At 48.4% G+C, this 24,942-nt stretch overlaps 6 long non-coding RNA genes across 6 annotated transcripts; 3 read left to right on the forward strand and 3 right to left on the reverse strand.

The window, feature by feature from the left end:
* Positions 1 to 394: 394 nt before the first annotated feature.
* LOC140681731 (uncharacterized) lies at positions 395 to 7,162 on the forward strand. The gene is made up of 2 exons (XR_012052862.1): positions 395 to 551; positions 4,800 to 7,162. It is a non-coding gene; the product is annotated as an uncharacterized lncRNA (long non-coding RNA).
* Positions 1,424 to 4,890, reverse strand: LOC140681730 (uncharacterized). The gene is made up of 2 exons (XR_012052861.1): positions 4,813 to 4,890; positions 1,424 to 1,571 (listed from the first exon to the last, which is right to left on the reverse strand). It is a non-coding gene; the product is annotated as an uncharacterized lncRNA (long non-coding RNA).
* Positions 7,163 to 7,331: 169 nt separating the features above from the next.
* Positions 7,332 to 8,015, reverse strand: LOC121469191 (uncharacterized). Its single transcript, XR_012052860.1, has 2 exons — positions 7,878 to 8,015; positions 7,332 to 7,465 (listed from the first exon to the last, which is right to left on the reverse strand). It is a non-coding gene; the product is annotated as an uncharacterized lncRNA (long non-coding RNA).
* Positions 8,016 to 10,740: 2,725 nt separating this feature from the next.
* Positions 10,741 to 11,721, forward strand: LOC140681737 (uncharacterized). The gene is made up of 2 exons (XR_012052868.1): positions 10,741 to 11,175; positions 11,588 to 11,721. It is a non-coding gene; the product is annotated as an uncharacterized lncRNA (long non-coding RNA).
* Positions 11,722 to 11,890: 169 nt separating this feature from the next.
* LOC140681736 (uncharacterized) lies at positions 11,891 to 23,988 on the reverse strand. The gene is made up of 2 exons (XR_012052867.1): positions 18,493 to 23,988; positions 11,891 to 14,254 (listed from the first exon to the last, which is right to left on the reverse strand). It is a non-coding gene; the product is annotated as an uncharacterized lncRNA (long non-coding RNA).
* On the forward strand, positions 14,126 to 17,620 carry LOC140681738 (uncharacterized). The gene is made up of 2 exons (XR_012052869.1): positions 14,126 to 14,241; positions 17,473 to 17,620. It is a non-coding gene; the product is annotated as an uncharacterized lncRNA (long non-coding RNA).
* Positions 23,989 to 24,942: the final 954 nt, after the last annotated feature.

Below are 24,942 nucleotides of genomic sequence, written 5' to 3' on the forward strand. Positions count from 1 at the left end.
GTGAAGGACAGTGCAGCAGGGAAGGGGAGTATTTACAAACTATATCAGTATTTCTCCCAAAACTGGGAGAAATGGGGTGGAGCAGAGATGGGGGTGGTTTGGTTTTGTCTGGGCCGGTTATTCCTCGTGCAATGTTTTAAATCTGTTGTATGATTTTCTCTCCAGTATCTTTCCAACAAAACCTGACAGAAATTTAGGTTCAGGGTTAGAAGTTGGGTCCATTCACTGCAAAACCTTGCCCAGGCTGGAGGACTGGGGTGATGGCTGCTCTCAGCAAAGGTTACCTGTGAATACCGTGTCAGATTTCCTTCAATGCTGGGCAGGAAAGGTGAGGGTTTGGGTCAGGAATTCTGCAAACAAGGCCTGTGTGATGTTGGTTTATTGTGTTTTTCAGGGAGCCAGGGCTGGCACAAGGACTCGTGCAGGTGCTGCTCTGGCACTGGAGCTGTTGCCCTGTGGAGCCATTTTAAAGGTGTGATTATGGAACATTTTGGAGGCTGTTTCTGGAATTCCATTTGTAGCTGGATCTCATTCCGAGTGCAGCAGTCCAGGTGAGGGTTCTGACCTCTCCAGACTTGTGCTCACCTTGGTACAGCTCGGGGCTGGAGCAGTTTTCCAGGGAAGTGGAGATGGCTGAGGATGGGTGCTCTGGAAAGCAGGGACCTGCTGGGATTTGCATTTGCAAAGCTGCCGTGAAGTTTGTAAAACCAGCAGGAAATTCTAATTCCTGTGGTTTTTGGGGAGGAGGTGCAGGTCACCCTGAGAGCTAGACCAGAACTGGTTTGTGGTAAGGAGTCTGAGGTGTGTAAGTGCCACAGCTGGTATGAGCTGTGTGCTAAATGCAGTCCCAGCCCCAGAGGGAGGCTGATGGGCTCTGCTCATTGCTGTCCCCAGCTGTCCCCAGCCCGCTGCTCCCCCGTGGATCTGCTCTGGATTCGGGCTGTCGGTGCTGGAGCGCCCTGCTCCCTGCAGGGCCCTGCCCCTAACCCACGCAGAGAGAGAGAGCCCTGCTGGCCAGAGTGATCTTTTTTCATTTTTTCTCCCTGTGCTGTTAGCAAGGAAGGGATGGGACTGCTCTTGGGCCGGGAGCACTCAGTGCTCAGGTGAGCACCCGCCTGGGAGCGTGAGGGTTTGCAGAGCGAGCAGCTGCTGCGGCTCAGGAGCAGCCACAAGTTCTTTGTTCCAAGGCAGGCCAGAACTTTCTAACCCCGGGGTTTATTTGGCTTTTGGAACCCAGCACCTCTGCTCAGTTCTGCCGCACTGAGGGTACTTTTGTTCAATGCCTTCTGTTGGAACTTGTCAGCTCTCAGTGTAGCGCACACAGCCCCAGCCCTGCCCTGCAAACCCTTCCCCATCGTGCCCACACAGTTTCCTCTCTCACTCACTCGGGGCAGGCTCCTACTGACAGCCACAGAAACAGAAGTTATTTTATGTTGTTTTATTCTTTTCCTGCGTAATGCCCGTGTCTTGTATTGGTACATCAATCCCAGCTTCTCCCGAGGCTGCAGATCAAATCTTTCAGTGTCTGTGGGAGTTTCTGGTTTTCCCATTCCCACGTCTCCCCTCTCTCTCTGTATGAAAAAAAAAATTTTAATAATGGATTTGTTAAGCATTTGTTGCATAAATTAACATACAGAAGGTGTTATCATTAGTATTATTATAATAATATAATTAAAATGTATAATTTTGGCATAAGATTTTTAAATTATGGTGTTAAATTTTATTTATTGTTATCTTTTATTAGTTATTCTTATTTTTGATATTTCTTAAAGTTGTACATTTTTATAAGTAGATTTTGTGTGATTAGATATATTTATACATTTTATTAAATTTTTATATTTATGTTTGTGTGTTAATAAAAGAAAATGTATTGTTGGTTTTTTTTAAAACTGCATATTTAATATTTTTATATTTTTTAAAATGTTATTTATTGTAAGGGATGTAGAATTAGATTGTTTATTTAGATAATATTTTAACTGATTTAATTGTTTTAGCGTTGTTGTTGAAGTAATAGGTGGTATAAAAAGTGATGCTACCATTTTTAAGTTTCAAGGCTTAAAATTACTTTTCTATTTTGGTTACTATTGATGGATAAATGACTTTTTTGTTTTAAATTGTTAACTATTTTTATATAAGGGCTTTTTAATTATATGGGTGATTTGTAATGTTTTTTATTGGTATATTAGGTAAGTAAGTCAAGAATGGATTTTTTGAGTAGTGCTAGATAAATACAAAGTATGTAAACTTGAAACTTCAGTTAAAGTTACTTAAACGTTTGTTTTAGATTGGTTAATTGGTAAAGTGATATAATTAAAAGTAAATAAAGTAAATAGAGTAGAGGTATAATATTTGATAGAATTTTATAATTGGTAAGTTATTAAATAAGATTTTTATAATATTGATTTTTACATTTATAAAGAAACTTAAAGTTTATATATTTTGGTGGGTGTAGTACAAGATGTTAGGTGTAAGTTGCAATTCTTGTGTAATTTACTTGTATTTACATATTTACTTGTATTTACATATTTAGTAACATAGTAACCTATGTTACTAAATATCTATATTTAGTAACATAGGTGAAATGATATAATTAGTAAGTATTAAAAGATTGTACATTATTTTAGAGTTTATAACAGTTGATAAATGTTAAATTAGTGGTAAGTTAAATATTTATGTGTGGATAATGATTTTTTAAGTTTATTTAAAAAATAAGTTTATTTGTTATATTGATAAAGTTAAATTGTTAAGTTAAAATTATTTTAATTTATTTTTGACGTAGAAAATATTTGGGTTTGTTGTTAATTATTTTATTTAGGTAGAGTTAGGGTTAGGTTATAGTTTAAATTTTAATTGGTGAATGTTACTTACTATATTTTTATCTAATGTTTTTAAAAGTAGTAGTTAAGAGTAAAAATGTTAGGATTAAAGATTAATTACATTATGTAATAATTGGATTTTTTTAGAAGTTTTTTAGAATTGAGATGCTTTGAATATAGTAACCTTTTTTTTTAAGGATTTGAAAGTGGTTATGGACAGGATTGTGAGTTTGGATTTGGATATTGAGAGTGTGAAGGTGCAGGAAATGTATGAGAGAGTGATTACTTAGTGTGAAACTTAGAAAAAGAAATTAATGTTGTAGTTGGATTTTATATTGAAGTGATTTTGTAATAATAACTGAGGAAACTGATAAGATTAACAGTTTGGAGGAGGTTTTTAATGAAATATCTTTTTTTTAATCTTGAAAAATATTTAAAATTATGAGATAACATTAGGTTAAATTATAGAGTTAGTGTAGAGATTAGTTAGAGAGTTAACTTGGTGTAAGAGCGGTATAAATTGAGAATAAAAAAGTAGGAATTAGAAATTTTATGTGTTTTTAGATCATTATATAAAGAGATAAAGTATATGAAAGTTGGTTGTAATTATAATCATATTTAATAAATATTGTTTATTATAAAAATGAATATATTTATATTATATAATTAGTATATTAGTAGTATGTGTTTGAAGAAGTTAGGATAACTTTTAAAAAATAGTTATATATTAAGGAAATAGAGTAAAATTTTTAAATAGTGTGATATGAATAGTAATTGCTATTTTTTGGTGTTACTTATAAAAGATAAAAAGAGTAGAGATTGTAATGAAGAGCAGAATTTTTGATGAAAGTGATCATATAATACACTGTATTTTTTTTACTTCTGAATAGGTGTTTGTTAGTGTTTTCTTTTAGTTGTTTTCATTGGAGTTGTTTTAATTTTTAAGAAAATTAACCATATACTGTATAGTTTAGAGAAATGATCTTTGATAAAATTTAGGATAAGTTATATTAAATAAGATTTAAATTTAGACTGAAGGAATTTTGATAGTAAGGAATAATAAACTTAATTTTAATAGATAAAAAGAAACTTAATGTATTTATTTAAATGTATTGACATTTAATTTTATTTGATTTTATTAACACTTAACATATTGAATGTTATTATTTATAAATATTGAAGGTTTTTTAAGTCTTTTGGTTTTAAAGAAATTTTAGTTGGTTGAGTTATGATTATTACTTATATCTTTACAGGGTGGTTTTATTTATTGGGAGATATGTTTCTTAGGAAAATATTTTTATTTATGTTACATTTCAAATGGTACTAATTTGTATAGTGGGGTTTTTTTTAATGCAGGATATTGATTAGATTGTTTTATATTTTTTGTGGGCTTTGAAAAAAATATTTATATGGTTAGGCTTTTCTATTTTTGAAGTAGGTTTTGATGGTTTTTGTTGTTTTTCTGAGAGTTTTTGATTTAGAATTTGAAGAGTATTTGGCGTTTGGAGGAAATAAAGGTGAGGGTTTTTGGATACAGCTGAGTTGTATGGTATGTTATTTTGATTTTTTGTTTGGTTGTGGGGAAGGTCTCCTTTGGTTAGATGTGGGAGCGTGAGACTGGAACTAGGACTTTTTGTCTAATGCTTGATGAGTGTGTTTTATGGGGAGGAGGTGTTATTTTAAGTTTTATAAAATACACTGAGAATTAGTTAAACTCATGGAAGAAACATTATGGTAATTAAAGGGTGCTATGTTTAAAGAGCTATAAATCTTTTTTAATAACTGCTTGACATAAGGTGAGTTTGATCTACTTTTTCTGCCCCAGCAAGCATCAGGCACGTCCGCATCAATGGCACGACCTCTGCCCACTGCTCCTGTTTCACCCGACCAAAATCAAGAGAAAAGTTGGTTGGGCTTTAAGAACTTGAAATAACTTTGAAGCAAAATAAATCACATTTTTCCCCTGTGTTTTTTTCCTTTCAGGTGCTGCACTCACCTCTGCAGACAAGCGCTGAGCTCTCACTGCAGGAACCTGTCAGGCCTCGGTGGCTGTGAGTTCACGTTCTTCTCACTGGGGAATTGAAATAATTGCTGGTTAATTGCAGAAATGTTTTCTGGAGCCTTTCCCCTTTTGTGCCCCTGTGCTGTGTGGGACAAGGGCAGAGGAGCCTCGGGCTGGAAAGGGGCAGGAGAAGGCAAAGGGACCCCCTGGTGTCCCCAGGGCTCTGTGGGGAACAGAACGGACACTGTGCGGGCACGGGGAGGTGAGGAGTGACAGTCTGGGGCCAAATCCCAGCTCACCCGCAGGGAAATAAGTGAGGGACATTTTGGAGGGGAAAGCTGAGGCCATGAGTTCACCCAGCCTGGCCAAGTTGTGTTCGCACAAAGTGGCACCGGAGACGAAGGTCAATCCAGAGCCCACCCTGCTCAACCTCTAAGTCCCAGAATAAATTCTACAAGCTGCCCGTTGAGGGACTAAAAACACATGAAAGAGAACCAAGAGAATTCCGAGAGCAAACCAGAAGGTTCCTGGGAATCCCATTGCAATGTTGTCACAGCCTTTTTGACAGAGCTTTAAGTTTTTTATCTCAATGCTGATTTTTTCTGCCTGGATCATTCACTCTGGGGGCTGTGGGGATTTTTTGGGATTGAACTCCCTCCCTGTGGCCCTGACACTGCTCAGGAGCTGGAGGAAAAGCAGAGTCAGCTCTCCTGGCAGGGGCAAGGAGTTTTCCCCCAGAGCAGATGCAGCAGCTGCCCTCCAGCCCGGCCAGGAGGGATCTGCTTTGGCTCCTGGCTGCTGCAGGGACAGAACGTGTTCAGCTGCTCCAGGTGACATTCCAGCTGCCTCATCTCCCATCCCTGCTCCCGCCCCTCCTGCTCTCAGCTCCCGCCCAGCCAGCTGTGCCGAGGGGAATTTGTCCCACCAGCAGCAGGGGAAGGACAAGGGCTCCCACCCTGGCACTTGGATTGTCCCTCTGGGGAATGCTGGCTGCTGGGATTTAGATCATTCTATACATTTGGCTGCTGAAACTTCCTCACCCAGGGGATTTTGCACAAAGATTGTTCTCTGCGTGGTGCCTGGATTTGGGGTTAAGTATCAGCTTTGCTAGTTCAGATTAATTATACCCACAGCCCCAGGTTCCCTGCTGAATTCCTGCTGGAATAACCTGACAGTGCCTCGTGGAGAGTGGAAATTCCCATGCAGAGCTGCCACTTTAGCACCAGCTGTGTCAGGAACCAGCAGAGGTTCCAGGGAAGCTCAGTGGGATCAGGACAAGGACAGGTCTCTATTCTATAGAACTTGCTATTTAAAACCCTCATCCCCCAGCCCAGGGCTGTGTCTGGAGTCACTTGACAGAGTTCCCTGGAACTCAGCTGATTTCACCCCCCGGAGCTCAGGCTCCAGCTGATGTTTTAAAGCAGGACAAGGCGGTGGCTGGATGCGCTCCCGGCCTGTGCTGAGGCAGAACATCTGTCCTGCAGAAGCTCCGCTCCTTTCAGAGCCTCAGCAGTGGCCTCTGCATGTCCTTTTCCCTCAGGAAAGGGATGCACATCCCTGCCTGCAGCACACCTCCAGTGGGACCCACCTGTGAGAGTTTTCCATCACTTCTGCACCTCCAGCTGGCTCCCTGGAAATCTCCAGACATCATCGCACTCGAACCTCTGATTTTAAGGCATCTCCGAGGCTGTGGCTTGGCATTTAGTATCTGTGAGGGAAGATTGCCTTGGCTCAAATGAAATGTAAACTTTAAGGCATTTAGAGATTTTGAGGAGCTAAGAGAAATACGTCTTACTAGAATTAATTAAAATAAGAATAATAAATGAGTAGGCCTTGATGAAGTTAGGAGTTAGTAGTTAACTACTAATTAATTGCTTGTCAGCACAATGTTTAGTTAGCTGGGTTTATAATGAAGAATATAGAAACTGATAAATAGCTTTTAGGAACATAAGACAATTGTGGGCCTCCTCTGTTCTGAAACCAATTGAAGACAAGGAATGGGAGTTCTACCAAGAGTTCATTTGTCATACTTGCATTGAAAAGGTAGAAAGGTCAGAAGGAGGAAGATGTCATTTACTTCCTCATTTTGGGACCCCTCCCCATGAAAGGGACCACCGACCCATTTCAAAGGACAAACTACGCATGCTTAATAGCTTTTGGAGTGATTAGCATACGAAGCGGGGAATGGGATGTACCAAAATTATGAATATGTATTTGTATTTTGTGTATTCAATACTTGTATGGATAAAAAGACTCTGTAATCACCTGGAATGGGCGGTGTGTATTTGGGAGCGATCCCGCACGCTGCCCGGCGTCGAATAAACACACACTTGCTAACTTTAAACTGTTAGAGAGTTTTTGTCCGTCACATTAGGATTTCGATACTAGATCAATATCCATATTTTTTTAATAAATCACAAACGCTGCTGGTGGATGATGGCCTCAGGCTGGAAAAGAGGGAGGAGATTTGGGGTGGCTGGGACATACCTGGCAGCTGTGTGGGAGCTCGGGGAGGTCAGAAACGGGGATTGCTGTCAGAGCCCCTCTGCAAACGGCCGTGCCTCCGTTCCCAGGTGATGCCAGCCGTTCCCTGGGGTCCCTCTGGGCTGTCGGTGCCGTCTGTCCGGGCTGAAGCATCCCTGCGCGCCTGTGGGGAGCAGCCCCCGGCCGAGGAGCCACGGGCAGCCCTTGAGCCGCGTCCGTGCCAGCGCTGTCCGGTGCCCCGGTGCCCGTGCCGGGCCGTGCGTTGGTCACGCTGCGAGCCACGGGCCGGGCACGGCAGCTCCTGCCCTGCCGAGCCAAGGACCGGAGGTGCTCTCTGCCCTCCCGGGGCTCCGGGCTCCTGCAGCCCCGCACCGGGCGCAGGCGGAGCGGGAGCGGCGGCCCCGGCGGAGCGGCGGTGCCGGTCCCGATCCCAGCCCCGATCCCGCCCCGATCCTCCGGCCCCGGCACCCCCACCCTGCCCGCCGAGGAAGGAGCGGCTCTGCCCGGCTCCCACAGCAGCCACCGGCGGGACCGGGGCCCAAATCCCCGGGCCCGGATCCCAGTCCCGGTCCCACCTGAGCCCGTCGGGCGCCGCGCAGCGCCGGGAGCAGCCCCGATCCGATCTCCGCACGGCGCTCCGAGCGCCGGTCCCGCCGCAGCCCGGCCGAGCATCCCCCGCAGAATGTGAGGCGGGCGCGGATCCGCCGCCATTTATGGGCGGGGGGCGGGGGGGCGGGGCCGGGGGCGGGGCCAGCACAGGTGCGCGCACAGGTGCGCGGGGCCCCAGCGCGCCTGCGCGGGGCGGGGCCGGGGGGATTTAAGCGGCGGGGAGGGCCGGGCAGAGCCATTTGACGCTGGGCGCTCGGGGCGGGAGGTTGCGGCCGGGCGGGCCCCTTTATCTCTTTTTCTCTCTATTTCTTTGCTTCTGTGTTTCTGTTCTTTTGCGTTTCTTTTTCTCTATACCTCTCCTGTGTACCCTCCCTTCCTCCCCTCCCCCACCCCCTACACCCTCCCCCCCCCAAACCCCCCCCCTCCCTCTCCCCCCTAGCCCTCCCCTCCCTCCCCCCCGGGCGGCCCCCCCTACACCCCTTTCCCTTTCCTCCCTTTCTATTCCCCTACTGACCCCTACCCTGTTCCTCTATCCTGTCCCTCTTCCTTCCCTCCCCAGCCGGGTTCCCCCGCGCCCCCTTTCCCTGCTCCCCTCCCCGCTCCACACGTTCCGCCTCCTTCCCCAAACCTGCCTTCAATCCTTCCTTTCCTTCCTCCACCCTGCCTTCCCCCCAGCCCCCTCCCCGACTGCCCCGCACACCCCGACCTCTGTCCCCCTGCCCCCTGTCCTTGTCCCCTTCCTCTCGGCTGCCGCTGTGCTGCCCTGTTCTCGTTGCCCATTCCCCTTTTCCTTCTTTCCTCGCAGCCGCGGGGCTCGGGGTGCCGGATAATAAAGCCCAGAGGGCCGGAGCCCGGCGCCCCCCGCCCTCGCTGGGGTCCCCACACGGGGCAGGAGCCGCTCTGCGGGTCCCCCCATTACAGTGCAACACACGGGCCGACACTGCCGGGGCTCCGGCTTTCCCGACATCACACTGGGGGTCGGGCCGGGGGCAGGGAGGGTCCTGGGGGGTGGGGGGGTGAGGAAGGGCCCCCTCATTAGGAGGGGGCTCTGGGGGGAGGGGGGGGTGGGGGTTAGGGGGAGGGATGGGGGGGCGGGGCCGGGGGGGTGGGAGGGGAGGGGCAGGGGGTGGGAGGGGTGGGGTAGGGGTGGGGTAGGGGGGATGGGGTGGGAGGGGGGGAAGGGAGGGGGGGGTGGGGGGGTGGGGAGGGAGGGGTGGGGGGGGTGGGAGGGGTGGGGGGGGTGGGGTGGGGGGGGTGGGGGGGGTGGGGGGGTGGGAGGGGTGGGGGGGTGGGAGGGGTGGGGTGGGGGGGGTGGGGGGGTGGGGGGGGTGGGAGGGGTGGGGTGGGGGGGGTGGGGGGGTGGGGGGGGTGGGGTGGGGGGGGTGGGGGGGTGGGGGGGGGGGGGGGGGGAGGGGTGGGGGGGGTGGGGTGGGGGGGGTGGGGGGGTGGGGGGGGGGGTGGGGGGAGGGGTGGGGGGGGGAGCAGAGGGGGTCACGTCACTCAGCGGCATGAACAGACATATAAAAAAAAAAGAATGAAAAAAACACACCAGCAGCCGTCCTCCAGGGCCCTCCCCCCCCACCCACCCCACCCCCCCACCCCCCACCCACCCCACCCCCCCACCCCACCCCCCCCCCCCCCCACCCCCCCCCCCCCACCCCCCCCCCACCCCCCCCCCCCACCCCACCCCCCCCCACCCCCCCCCCACCCCCCCCCCCACCCCCCCCCCCCCACCCCACCCCCCCACCCCCCCCCCCCCACCCCCCCCCCACCCCCCCCCACCCCCCCACCCCACCCCCCCACCCCCCCCCACCCCCCCACCCCACCCCCCCACCCCCCCCCACCCCCCCACCCCCCCACCCCACCCCCCCCCCACCCCCCCACCCCACCCCCCCACCCCCCCCCACCCCCCCACCCCACCCCCCCCACCCCACCCACCCCCCCCACCCCCCCACCCCACCCCCCCCACCCCCCCCACCCCCCCCACCCCCCCACCCCACCCCTCCCACCCCCCCCACCCCTCCCTCCCCACCCCCCCACCCCCCCCTCCCTTCCCCCCCCCCACCCCATCCCCCCTACCCCACCCCTACCCCACCCCTCCCACCCCCTGCCCCTCCCCTCCCACCCCCCCGGCCCCGCCCCCCCATCCCTCCCCCTAACCCCCACCCCCCCCTCCCCCCAGAGCCCCCTCCTAATGAGGGGGCCCTTCCTCACCCCCCCACCCCCCAGGACCCTCCCTGCCCCCGGCCCGACCCCCAGTGTGATGTCGGGAAAGCCGGAGCCCCGGCAGTGTCGGCCCGTGTGTTGCACTGTAATGGGGGGACCCGCAGAGCGGCTCCTGCCCCGTGTGGGGACCCCAGCGAGGGCGGGGGGCGCCGGGCTCCGGCCCTCTGGGCTTTATTATCCGGCACCCCGAGCCCCGCGGCTGCGAGGAAAGAAGGAAAAGGGGAATGGGCAACGAGAACAGGGCAGCACAGCGGCAGCCGAGAGGAAGGGGACAAGGACAGGGGGCAGGGGGACAGAGGTCGGGGTGTGCGGGGCAGTCGGGGAGGGGGCTGGGGGGAAGGCAGGGTGGAGGAAGGAAAGGAAGGATTGAAGGCAGGTTTGGGGAAGGAGGCGGAACGTGTGGAGCGGGGAGGGGAGCAGGGAAAGGGGGCGCGGGGGAACCCGGCTGGGGCGGGAAGGAAGAGGGACAGGATAGAGGAACAGGGTAGGGGTCAGTAGGGGAATAGAAAGGGAGGAAAGGGAAAGGGGTGTAGGGGGGGCCGCCCGGGGGGGAGGGAGGGGAGGGCTAGGGGGGAGAGGGAGGGGGGGGGTTTGGGGGGGGGAGGGTGTAGGGGGTGGGGGAGGGGAGGAAGGGAGGGTACACAGGAGAGGTATAGAGAAAAAGAAACGCAAAAGAACAGAAACACAGAAGCAAAGAAATAGAGAGAAAAAGAGATAAAGGGGCCCGCCCGGCCGCAACCTCCCGCCCCGAGCGCCCAGCGTCAAATGGCTCTGCCCGGCCCTCCCCGCCGCTTAAATCCCCCCGGCCCCGCCCCGCGCAGGCGCGCTGGGGCCCCGCGCACCTGTGCGCGCACCTGTGCTGGCCCCGCCCCCGGCCCCGCCCCCCCGCCCCCCGCCCATAAATGGCGGCGGATCCGCGCCCGCCTCACATTCTGCGGGGGATGCTCGGCCGGGCTGCGGCGGGACCGGCGCTCGGAGCGCCGTGCGGAGATCGGATCGGGGCTGCTCCCGGCGCTGCGCGGCGCCCGACGGGCTCAGGTGGGACCGGGACTGGGATCCGGGCCCGGGGATTTGGGCCCCGGTCCCGCCGGTGGCTGCTGTGGGAGCCGGGCAGAGCCGCTCCTTCCTCGGCGGGCAGGGTGGGGGTGCCGGGGCCGGAGGATCGGGGCGGGATCGGGGCTGGGATCGGGACCGGCACCGCCGCTCCGCCGGGGCCGCCGCTCCCGCTCCGCCTGCGCCCGGTGCGGGGCTGCAGGAGCCCGGAGCCCCCGGAGGGCAGAGAGCACCTCCGGTCCTTGGCTCGGCAGGGCAGGAGCTGCCGTGCCCGGCCCGTGGCTCGCAGCGTGACCAACGCACGGCCCGGCACGGGCACCGGGGCACCGGACAGCGCTGGCACGGACGCGGCTCAAGGGCTGCCCGTGGCTCCTCGGCCGGGGGCTGCTCCCCACAGGCGCGCAGGGATGCTTCAGCCCGGACAGACGGCACCGACAGCCCAGAGGGACCCCAGGGAACGGCTGGCATCACCTGGGAACGGAGGCACGGCCGTTTGCAGAGGGGCTCTGACAGCAATCCCCGTTTCTGACCTCCCCGAGCTCCCACACAGCTGCCAGGTATGTCCCAGCCACCCCAAATCTCCTCCCTCTTTTCCAGCCTGAGGCCATCATCCACCAGCAGCGTTTGTGATTTATTAAAAAAATATGGATATTGATCTAGTATCGAAATCCTAATGTGACGGACAAAAACTCTCTAACAGTTTAAAGTTAGCAAGTGTGTGTTTATTCGACGCCGGGCAGCGTGCGGGATCGCTCCCAAATACACACCGCCCCTTCCAGGTGATTACAGAGTCTTTTTATCCATACAAGTATTGAATACACAAAATACAAATACATATTCATAATTTTGGTACATCCCATTCCCCGCTTCGTATGCTAATCACTCCAAAAGCTATTAAGCATGCGTAGTTTGTCCCTTGAAATGGGTCGGTGGTCCCTTTCATGGGGAGGGGTCCCAAAATGAGGAAGTAAATGACATCTTCCTCCTTCTGACCTTTCTACCTTTTCAATGCAAGTATGACAAATGAACTCTTGGTAGAACTCCCATTCCTTGTCTTCAATTGGTTTCAGAACAGAGGAGGCCCACAATTGTCTTATGTTCCTAAAAGCTATTTATCAGTTTCTATATTCTTCATTATAAACCCAGCTAACTAAACATTGTGCTGACAAGCAATTAATTATTAGTTAACTACTAACTCCTAACTTCATCAAGGCCTACTCATTTATTATTCTTATTTTAATTAATTCTAGTAAGACGTATTTCTCTTAGCTCCTCAAAATCTCTAAATGCCTTAAAGTTTACGTTTCATTTGAGCCAAGGCAATCTTCCCTCACAGATACTAAATGCCAAGCCACAGCCTCGGAGATGCCTTAAAATCAGAGGTTCGAGTGCGATGATGTCTGGAGATTTCCAGGGAGCCAGCTGGAGGTGCAGAAGTGATGGAAAACTCTCACAGGTGGGTCCCACTGGAGGTGTGCTGCAGGCAGGGATGTGCATCCCTTTCCTGAGGGAAAAGGACATGCAGAGGCCACTGCTGAGGCTCTGAAAGGAGCGGAGCTTCTGCAGGACAGATGTTCTGCCTCAGCACAGGCCGGGAGCGCATCCAGCCACCGCCTTGTCCTGCTTTAAAACATCAGCTGGAGCCTGAGCTCCGGGGGGTGAAATCAGCTGAGTTCCAGGGAACTCTGTCAAGTGACTCCAGACACAGCCCTGGGCTGGGGGATGAGGGTTTTAAATAGCAAGTTCTATAGAATAGAGACCTGTCCTTGTCCTGATCCCACTGAGCTTCCCTGGAACCTCTGCTGGTTCCTGACACAGCTGGTGCTAAAGTGGCAGCTCTGCATGGGAATTTCCACTCTCCACGAGGCACCGTCAGGTTATTCCAGCAGGAATTCAGCAGGGAACCTGGGGCTGTGGGCATAATTCATCTGAACTAGCAAAGCTGATACTGAACCCCAAATCCAGGCACCACGCAGAGAACAATCTTTGTGCAAAATCCCCTGGGTGAGGAAGTTTCAGCAGCCAAATGTATAGAATGATCTAAATCCCAGCAGCCAGCATCCCCCAGAGGGACAATCCAAGTGCCAGGGTGGGAGCCCTTGTCCTTCCCCTGCTGCTGGTGGGACAAATTCCCCTCGGCACAGCTGGCTGGGCGGGAGCTGAGAGCAGGAGGGGCGGGAGCAGGGATGGGAGATGAGGCAGCTGGAATGTCACCTGGAGCAGCTGAACACGTTCTGTCCCTGCAGCAGCCAGGAGCCAAAGCAGATCCCTCCTGGCCGGGCTGGAGGGCAGCTGCTGCATCTGCTCTGGGGGAAAACTCCTTGCCCCTGCCAGGAGAGCTGATTCTGCTTTTCCTCCAGCTCCTGAGCAGTGTCAGGGCCACAGGGAGGGAGTTCAAACCCAAAAAGTCCCCACAGCCCCCGGAGTGAACGATCCAGGCAGAGAAAATCAGCATTGAGATAAAAAACTTAAGAGCTCTGTCAAAAAGGCTGTGACAACAGTGCAGTGGGATTCCCAAGAACCTTCTGGTTTGCTCTCGGAATGCTCTTGGTTCTCTTTCATGTGTTTTTAGTCTCTCAACGGGCAGCTTGTAGAATTTATTCTGGGACTTAGAGGTTGAGCAGGGTCGGCTCTGGATTGACCTTCGCCTCCGGTGCCACTTTGTGCGAACACAACTTGGCCAGGCTGGGTGAACTCATGGCCTCAGCTTTCCCCTCCAAAATGTCCCTCACTTATTTCCCTGCGGGTGAGCTGGGATTTGGCCCCAGACTGTCACTCCTCACCTCCCCGTGCCCGCACAGTGTCCGTTCTGTTCCCCACAGAGCCCTGGGGACACCAGGGGGTCCCTTTGCCTTCTCCTGCCCCTTTCCAGCCCGAGGCTCCTCTGCCCTTGTCCCACACAGCACAGGGGCACAAAAGGGGAAAGGCTCCAGAAAACATTTCTGCAATTAACCAGCAATTATTTCAATTCCCCAGTGAGAAGAACGTGAACTCACAGCCACCGAGGCCTGACAGGTTCCTGCAGTGAGAGCTCAGCGCTTGTCTGCAGAGGTGAGTGCAGCATCTGAAAGGAAAAAAACACAGGGGAAAAATGTGATTTATTTTGCTTCAAAGTTATCTCAAGTTCTTAAAGCCCAACCAACTTTTCTCTTGATTTTGGTCGGGTGAAACAGGAGCAGTGGGCAGGGGTCGTGCCATTGATGCGGACGTGCCTGATGCTTGCTGGGGCAGAAAAAGTAGATCCAACTCACCTTATGTCAAGCAGTTATTAAAACAGATTTATAGCTCTTTAAACATAGCACCCTTTAATTACCATAATGTTTCTTCCATGAGTTTAACTAATTCTCAGTGTATTTTATAAAACTTAAAATAACACCTCCTCCCCATAAAACAGACTCATCAAGCATTAGACAAAAAGTCCTAGTTCCAGTCTCACGCTCCCACATCTAACCAAAGGAGATCTTCCCCACAACCAAAAAAAAATCAAAATAACGTACCATACAACTCAGCTGTATCCAAAAACCCTCACCTTTATTTCCTCCAAACGCCAAATACTCTTCAAATTCTAAATCAAAAACTCTTAGAAAAACAACAAAAACCATCAAAACCTACTTCAAATATAGAAAAGCCTAACCATATAAATATTTGTCAAAGCCCACAAAAACTATAAAACAATCTAATCAATATCCTCATTAAAAAAAACCCCACTATACAAATTAGTACCATTTGAAATGTAACATAAATAAAAATATTTTCCTAAGAAACATATCTCCCAATAAATAAAACCACCCTGTAAAGATATAAGTAATAATCATAACTCAACCAACTAAAATTTCTTTAAAACCAAAAGACTTAAAAAACCTTCAATATTTATAAATAATAACATTCAATATGTTAAGTGTTAATAAAATCAAACAAAATTAAATGTCAATACATTTAAATAAATACATTAAGTTTCTTTTTATCTATTAAAATTAAGTTTATTATTCCTTACTATCAAAATTCCTTCAGTCTAAATTTAAATCTTATTTAATATAACTTATCCTAAATTTTATCAAAGATCATTTCTCTAAACTATACAGTATATGGTTAATTTTCTTAAAAATTAAAACAACTCCAATGAAAACAACTAAAAGAAAACACTAACAAACACCTATTCAGAAGTAAAAAAAATACAGTGTATTATATCATCAATTTCATCAAAAATTCTGCTCTTCATTACAATCCCTACTCTTTTTATCTTTTGTAACACCAAAAAATAGCAATTACTATTCATATCATACTATTTAAAAATTTTACTCTATTTCCTTAATATATAACTATTTTTTAAAAGTTATCCTAACTTCTTCAAACACATACTACTAATATACTAATTATATAATATAAATATATTCATTTTTATAATAAACAATATTTATTAAATATGATTATAATTACAACCAACTTTCATATACTTTATCTCTTTATATAATGATCTAAAAACACATAAAATTTCTAATTCCTACTTTTTTATTCTCAATTTATACCGCTCTTACACCAAGTTAACTCTCTAACTAATCTCTACACTAACTCTATAATTTAACCTAATGTTATCTCATAATTTTAAATATTTTTCAAGATTAAAAAAAAGATATTTCATTAAAAACCTCCTCCAAACTGTTAATCTTATCAGTTTCCTCAGTTATTATTACAAAATCACTTCAATATAAAATCCAACTACAACATTAATTTCTTTTTCTAAGTTTCACACTAAGTAATCACTCTCTCCTACATTTCCTGCACCTTCACACTCTCAATATCCAAATCCAAACTCACAATCCTGTCCATAACCACTTTCAAATCCTTAAAAAAAAAGGTTACTATATTCAAAGCATCTCAATTCTAAAAAACTTCTAAAAAAATCCAATTATTACATAATGTAATTAATCTTTAATCCTAACATTTTTACTCTTAACTACTACTTTTAAAAACATTCAATAAAAATATAGTAAGTAACATTCACCAATTAAAATTTAAACTATAACCTAACCCTAACTCTACCTAAATAAAATAATTAACAACAAACCCAAATATTTTCTACGTCAAAAATAAATTAAAATAATTTTAACTTAACAATTTAACTTTATCAATATAACAAATAAACTTATTTTTTAAATAAACTTAAAAAATCATTATCCACACATAAATATTTAACTTACCACTAATTTAACATTTATCAACTGTTATAAACTCTAAAATAATGTACAATCTTTTAATACTTACTAATTATATAATTTCACCTATGTTACTAAATATAGATATTTAGTAACATAGGTTACTATGTTACTAAATATGTAAATACAAGTAAATATGTAAATACAAGTAAATTACACAAGAATTGCAACTTACACCTAACATCTTGTACTACACCCACCAAAATATATAAACTTTAAGTTTCTTTATAAATGTAAAAATCAATATTATAAAAATCTTATTTAATAACTTACCAATTATAAAATTCTATCAAATATTATACCTCTACTCTATTTACTTTATTTACTTTTAATTATATCACTTTACCAATTAACCAATCTAAAACAAACGTTTAAGTGACTTTAACTGAAGTTTCAAGTTTACATACTTTGTATTTATCTAGCACTACTCAAAAAATCCATTCTTGACTTACTTACCTAATATACCAATAAAAAACATTACAAATCACCCATATAATTAAAAAGCCCTTATATAAAAATAGTTAACAATTTAAAACAAAAAAGTCATTTATCCATCAATAGTAACCAAAATAGAAAAGTAATTTTAAGCCTTGAAACTTAAAAATGGTAGCATCACTTTTTATACCACCTATTACTTCAACAACGCTAAAACAATTAAATCAGTTAAAATATTATCTAAATAAACAATCTAATTCTACATCCCCTTACAATAAATAACATTTTAAAAAATATAAAAATATTAAATATGCAGTTTAAAAAAAAACCAACAATAAATTTTCTTTTATTAACACACAAATATAAATATAAAAATTTAATAAAATGTATAAACATATCTATTCACACAAAATCTACTTATAAAAATGTACAACTTTAAGAAATATCAAAAATAAGAATAACTAATAAAAGATAACAATAAATAAAATTTAACACCATAATTTAAAAATCTTATGCCAAAATTATACATTTTAATTATATTATTATAATAATACTAATGATAACACCTTCTGTATGTTAATTTATGCAACAAATGCTTAACAAATCCATTATTAAAATTTTTTTTTTCATACAGAGAGAGAGGGGAGACGTGGGAATGGGAAAACCAGAAACTCCCACAGACACTGAAAGATTTGATCTGCAGCCTCGGGAGAAGCTGGGATTGATGTACCAATACAAGACACGGGCATTACGCAGGAAAAGAATAAAACAACATAAAATAACTTCTGTTTCTGTGGCTGTCAGTAAGAACCTGCCCCGAGTGAGTGAGAGAGGAAACTGTGTGGGCACGATGGGGAAGGGTTTGCAGGGCAGGGCTGGGGCTGTGTGCGCTACACTGAGAGCTGACAAGTTCCAACAGAAGGCATTGAACAAAAGTACCCTCAGTGCGGCAGAACTGAGCAGAGGTGCTGGGTTCCAAAAGCCAAATAAACCCCGGGGTTAGAAAGTTCTGGCCTGCCTTGGAACAAAGAACTTGTGGCTGCTCCTGAGCCGCAGCAGCTGCTCGCTCTGCAAACCCTCACGCTCCCAGGCGGGTGCTCACCTGAGCACTGAGCGCTCCCGGCCCAAGAGCAGTCCCATCCCTTCCTTGCTAACAGCACAGGGAGAAAAAATGAAAAAAGATCACTCTGGCCAGCAGGGCTCTCTCTCTCTGCGTGGGTTAGGGGCAGGGCCCTGCAGGGAGCAGGGCGCTCCAGCACCGACAGCCCGAATCCAGAGCAGATCCACGGGGGAGCAGCGGGCTGGGGACAGCTGGGGACAGCAATGAGCAGAGCCCATCAGCCTCCCTCTGGGGCTGGGACTGCATTTAGCACACAGCTCATACCAGCTGTGGCACTTACACACCTCAGACTCCTTACCACAAACCAGTTCTGGTCTAGCTCTCAGGGTGACCTGCACCTCCTCCCCAGAAACCACAGGAATTAGAATTTCCTGCTGGTTTTACAAACTTCACGGCAGCTTTGCAAATGCAAATCCCAGCAGGTCCCTGCTTTCCAGAGCACCCATCCTCAGCCATCTCCACTTCCCTGGAAAACTGCTCCAGCCCCGGGCTGTACCAAGGTGAGCACAAGTCTGGAGAGGTCAGAACCCTCACCTGGACTGCTGCACTCGGAGCGAGATCCAGCTACAAATGGAATTCCAGAAACAGCCTCCAAAATGTTCCATAATCACACCTTTAAAATGGCTCCACAGGGCAACAGCTCCGGTGCCAGAGCAGCACCTGCACGAGTCCTTGTGCCAGCCCTGGCTCCCTGAAAAACACAATAAACCAACATCACACAGGCCTTGTTTGCAGAATTCCTGACCCAAACCCTCACCTTTCCTGCCCAGCACTGAAGGAAATCTGACACAGTATTCACAGGTAACCTTTGCTGAGAGCAGCCATCACCCCAGTCCTCCAGCCTGGGCAAGGTTTTGCAGTGAATGGACCCAACTTCTAACCCTGAACCTAAATTTCTGTCAGCTTTTGTTAGAAAGATACTGGAGAGAAAATCATACAACAGATTTAAAACATTGCACGAGGAATAACCGGCCCAGACAAAACCAAACCAGCCCATCTCTGCTCCACCCCATTTCTCCCAGTTTTGGGAGAAATACTGATATAATTTGTAAATACTCTCCTTCCCTGCTGCACTGTCCTTCACTGCACGTCCCTGGAGAGGATTTACTCCATTTTCTGTGCCCAGCAGCACCTCTGCAGCCCAAATCCCACTCCTCGCAGACACAGCCTGAGCAGAGCTCAGGCAGTGTTCCCAGCAGCGGATGCAATTCCGAGTTCCCTGGATTGCTCACGGGGCACTCGCAGCAATCTCCCCTCAGCCCAGACTCTGTGCTCAGAGGGAAGCGCAGCCCGATGGGACACAGCTCTGGCACCACATTCCCCTTGTTCCTGCTGGCCTGGAAAGCCACAGATAAACCCAGTCCCTCCGACCTTGCACCCTGAACCCCAGGAGAGCCGGAGCTGACCCCAGATCCCGGCGCCCTGCACGGCTGCGCTGACACCAGCACAGGCTGAGCGCCGCCCAGCACCCTTCCTCATTTTCCTCCCTCTGCTCCCAAATCCTGCCAGCCCTGCCCTGCAGCTCCTGCCCCAGCCCCAGCAGAGGCTGGCACCCAGCCCTGCAGCAGCTGGCAGAGCTGGGAATGCACCGAGAGCTCGGCTCCCCGGGCTCCCAGCCCCAGACCAGTCCTTGGGTGCCCGAACAATGCCCAGCCTGCCCCCCTGGGCACAGCCAAACACCACAGCTCCGTCAGCCCCAAGGAACTCTGGCATTTGCCTCTTCCCTGCTGCCCTTTCCCAGCACACAGGGGTACGGCTGGGCTGTCAGAAATGGCATTCCCGAGGCACTTAATCCCAGCAGAGAGGAAAAGGGGAACCCTGCGTCCCTCTGACTTACCCCACAGCGTGGGCAGGACCAGGAGCCCTCCAGTGCACACCCCTGGTGCTGAAGCCTCTTGGCTCTGGCTGCTTAAACACTGAAGCTTCTGGCAAAGATGGGAGGAGCTTAATGATTTCTCCTGTCCTGAAAGAGAGGAGGAAATGAACATTAAGTCCACTGTGGAAGCCAATGGATCCCGGCTTTCACACTTCTGCTGTGATTGCTCACCAGGGGGTTTTATCCGTGAGAGGGGACAGCAATTCAAATATAAAAGCATTTTTATTCCTAACTATTTCATTAAAAGGAAGCTCATTTCTCTATTGCATTCTTAGCCTAATTTTAACAGAACCATTTTTATCCCAGGCCCCACTTGTCCGTCATTCAATCCTTTACCACGGGACTTTATACAAAGGAAGGGACACCTGGGTGATGTGTCACAAGAAATCCCAAAGAGAAAAGTGTCCAAAACCTCACAGAGAAAGGTTTCAAGGCACTCCAGTGCACAGACAGCTGCTCATGCCTTGTCAGGCCACACCAGTTCTGTCACATCCACCTGAGCTGTGCAGGCGAGGCAAAGGCTGCCCTTCCTCCCAGGGAACACTGTCTGAGACCACAGAGAGCCATCCTGGGTGAAAGGAATGAAATGAAAATGTTTTCTGGCAGAAAATGAGTGTCTGTAATCAGAACCTCTGGACAGACTTAGTAACACCACTTGCAGATGATAAATACAGGCCATGCCCATCCTTCCAGGCCAGGTGAAACCAGGAAGGAGAACTACAGGAAAAGCAGGAAGACAGAGCCCCTTATTTGGATATATATAGAATGCCCCTGGTTTGGTGGTTTGCCTTTGCTCCTAAGCTTTGGCTTCACCCCTCTCCAGAGGAGCAGGGAATTCCTCCAGGGTGAGGGGGAGTCTGGTCCCACTGCAGGATGTGTCCAGTAAAGGAGGGAATTTGTTTAGAGTAAGTGAGCAGTGTTTTTGTTACACACAAAAATCAAACCAAACAAACACTGAATTGGACTACACTGAGCTGCAACACAGAGTGTTCACAGCAGGCAGAGGCCAGAGGAGCACACAGCACCCAGAAGTACCATTTCACTTGGTTCTTCTGCTCTCATGCATTTTAATTCTGCTTTGCTTCACAGCTGCTTCTCTGCCAAGGCCATTTCCATTTTCAGAAGCCTGTGTCACGTGTAGCCAAGGCTTAAACATCACAGGATCTATGTGCACTTCAGTGATCTTACACTAAGTACCTCAGAAACCAAAAGAATAAATCCAAGACTTCAGCTGGGTTAAAAATACCAGAACAACAAATAAGCAAACAAAAACCCAAACCCGCCTTTCCACTAGTTTTAAAAACAGAAGTCTTTACAACCAGCATAAAATGAATGTAACATTTGGATCCAAGCAGAGGTACAATTTAAATGCCAGTATTCTGGAACTGCTAATAACTCTGCAAGTATTTACATGGGTGGATGTGTTACTGGATGGAAAGAATATAATGCACGAAAGAGAAGATTAGCTGTGTTTAGGATGGGAAGAAGATGATTAAAAAATACCTTTTGTCTGGACGCTCATGCAATCATCTTCTCTTGACCTCAGGATGGCTGCCAAAAATAGAGAGTGCTGTGTGACCACCATGTGTAGTTTGGAGAGCTTGACTACGCTCTTAGTGAGGATTCTTTCATGTATAGTAACTGGATGGCAACGTTCAGGACCTTCAGAAATGTTTCATCTCTGTAACGGTACCTTTGGGAGAAGGATCACAGAGAAGTCAGACTGTAACCAAACCCAAGAAAACCCACTTGAAGCTACAAGTTGGGTAAGAAATGAGAACTTGGCAAAGAAAATTAACTTGGCAAAGAAAATGAACTTGGTGAAACCAAACCAAATTCAAATGAAAGCACTTACTTGAGCCCTGTCTTCACAAGGTCACACCAGTCATCTGGGTCCACTTCTTCAACCACACACTGTGTGCAGCAAGTAAAAACAGGTGTTGGTTTACATTTGGCACATGGAGCTTCTACAGCAATTTTTGTTCAAGGGACACACTAAGAACACGCAAGCCAAACGCTCACGTGGGATGATCTGAGGGTAACAGGGAAAAAAGCTCTTGGATACAACAATCCTAATTCCTGGCTCAAAAGAAACTTGTTGGTCTGGGAGCAGGGGCTGTATGGAATCAAAAAGCAAGCTGGGCTGTAGGTTCCAAAAACCCAGCGGCTCAATACTCTTCAAACGCCTCAAGTGCAAAAGGATTCGCAACTTGACAAGTCAAAGCGAGAGCCTGGAGCAGACTGACAGCTGCACATCCCAACAGTCCTGGGAATGCAGGTGCCAACCTCGCCAGGCTGGAAACACCCTCAGCATGGGATGGACCCTGTGAGGTGGCCCCAGGGCCTGCAGAGTCAGCCAGGTCCTACAAGGGAGTCTCAGCAAAAGCCATGAGAGCGCAAAGGCATTCACTGCCCAGGGACCTTCAGTGTTGCGTGTCACAGGGATCCGTGTTCACTGAACTCAAACCAAGGCAACAGTATACAGAGGGAGTGACCAAGTAGTGTTCTTCAAGATCAAAGTCTGATTTCTATTCCTGATCAACCAGACTTTTGCCCCACACTTCAGATGGCATGGCAGATGGGTCTTGGCACAAGTATCTCTATCAGCTTCTTTTAAAAAAGAAGGTGATAACTTAAATTTAAAAATTAAATTAATTAATTTATAATAATTTAATTAATTAATTTTAACTTTTTTTTTTTTAAATTCCACTGGTAACCTTTGATTTCTTACTCCTAAATACCTCAAACTCACACATTCAAAGGCGATTCGTACCAGAAAGTCATCATCAAGAACACAAAACTGCCTCGTATAAAGGATTCTCAGGACTCGGAAAAAGCTATGAAAAATCCACGGAAACCAGAATCCATAAAACAGGAAATCGAGTCCAATCTGTATTTACAAAATCTACAACTGCCCAATCACACATATGCATACAGTCCCTCTGTGGCAAAGCAGATAAGCAGTCTCACCAATAATTCCTCTAGCCTCAGCAGCATGGACCTCTCCACTTCTTGCTTGCCTTCATCTTTACTGCTGCTGTACATGGCAACTAACCCCTTTACGCAGGCTGAGAAGAGATGTCTCCTCCAGGAATGCAGCTCCTCTGAGTTTTTAAGCACCGTGGATATGGCATCTGCCACGGCCCAGCTGCAGAGAGATAGCTGCTGACTTTCTTATTAACATTTTAACTTGGTTTTGTATATCTTAAAGATGTCTTGCTGCCAAAGTGCAAAGCAACAGATTCTCGGAGGAGAGGACGCTGTTAATGCTCCCATTCCTATCACACTGATTCCCAGGACAAACTGAGCCCTGGGGGAGGCACACACACACACACGCTGCCCACCTCTCTTCATTGCCTGCTCTCTCCGGAGCAGCAGGAAGGCAGTCCATCAGGTTGTGCAGCCCTCTGCTTCCCGGAGGTGGCAACAGCTTGGAAAGAATTTGCAGTTTCACAGTGGCCTCAGGGTCCTGAATCGCGGCACCGAGCTCCTTCCACAGGGCTTTCCTCAGGACAGGTGTGACAGCCGAGACAGCTGTGGGGAGAGCAGAAGGCACAGGTTCCTCCACCTGCAGCTGTTAAACAACACACTAAACCTAATTTTTTTCTAATCCAGCCCCAGACCACTCAATGTCTAGGAAATGATGCTACAGCAGCTGCTAATCTGTTACAGAGAAGTGCTACACAGAGGCTCACTTCTTTACCGTGCTGACAAGGCCTTATCACTGCTTGACCTCGTAGGCAGAGCTACAGCCCCATTCAGCCTGTTCCTGCCAGAACAACTGACATTTGTTTACAAAACAACAAAATCGTTATCCCTACCTAAATACACCCATAATGCCTCAACCCATTCCCAGGAGGGCGGCAGGAGGGGCGGGCGCAGCCCTGTTCCGACGCCGCTCCGCCCCGGCCCGGGAGCACCGGCCCCGCGGGGCCGCCCTCGCCGCTGCCATCCTTCCCCGGCGCCGCCGCGGAGCCGCCTTCACCGCTCCCCTCTACTCACACACACCGCCCCGCTCGCCGCTCGCCGCCGCCCCGCGCCCGTCTCGGTGGTAATTGGAGCCGCTCTGGCCACTTCCGCCACATCTCGGTGGTAATTGGAGCCGCTCTGGCCACTTCCGCCACATCTCGGTGGGTTTGGAGCCGCTCTGGCCACTTCCGCCACATCTCGGTGGTAATTGGAGCCGCTCTGGCCACTTCCGCCACATCTCGGTGGTTTTGGGGCCGCTCTGGCCCCTCCCGCCCCGTCTCGGTGGTTTTGGAGCCGCTCTGGCACCTCCCGCCACATCTCGGTGGTTTCGGCCGGGCGCTGGCTGTGGGGCTGCAGTACCGCTCTGTGGCCACAAGGCGGCAGCACCGCCGCCCGCCACAGCCGGGGGCCGCCGCTCGCCCGGAGGGGAGGCAGGGGGAAAAGAGCGGCGGCGATCGATCCCCTTGGGAAAAAAACCTCCGAAATAAATGTCCCAAAAAATCCCGCACAGAAACTAAAAGACCCTGCCTCGAACCAAATAACGCCGCCCCGCCCCAAAAGCCCTTTCTTTTTAACCTATGTATATTTCTACGTTGGTGTTGTTTATTTCTAGCTGTACGGCAGGGAGGCGGTGGGAACGCACGGGAGGGGACGGGACGGGCACCCAGCGCGGCAGAGGCAGGGGCCGCGCCCAGGATGGCGGCCGCTGCAGGAGCCGGGCAGAGAGAGGCGAATCTGCCGATGCCGGTCGGCGCCTGCTCCAAATCCGACCGCCCGCGGAGCCGCTGAGCCCACAGCCCGTGTGCGCGGCACGCGAGTCCGCGACACGCCACTGCCGAGACAGCGGCCGCGGGCGGCGGCTGCAGCACCGCTCTGTGTCCGCAAGCGCTGCCACCCGCCCCTCCGGAACGTCCTCTGAAGCAAATGCCCCAAAACAGCCCGCGCGGAAAAGAACGCCAACAAAAAACCCCTGCCTCTAACCCCATAAGAACCAAAAGAAAAAACCTTTTCTTTCAAACTGCATCTCAATATATTTTATTTTTGTATTTTACATATTTATATTCACATTCGGATTTATAATGCATATTGATGTATAATTGCAATTTTAATAATTTCTTACATTTATTCCTATTATATTT

Source organism: Taeniopygia guttata, chromosome Z, assembly GCF_048771995.1.
Source record: "Taeniopygia guttata chromosome Z, bTaeGut7.mat, whole genome shotgun sequence".
In the NCBI taxonomy this organism is placed as follows: Eukaryota; Metazoa; Chordata; class Aves; order Passeriformes; family Estrildidae; genus Taeniopygia; species Taeniopygia guttata.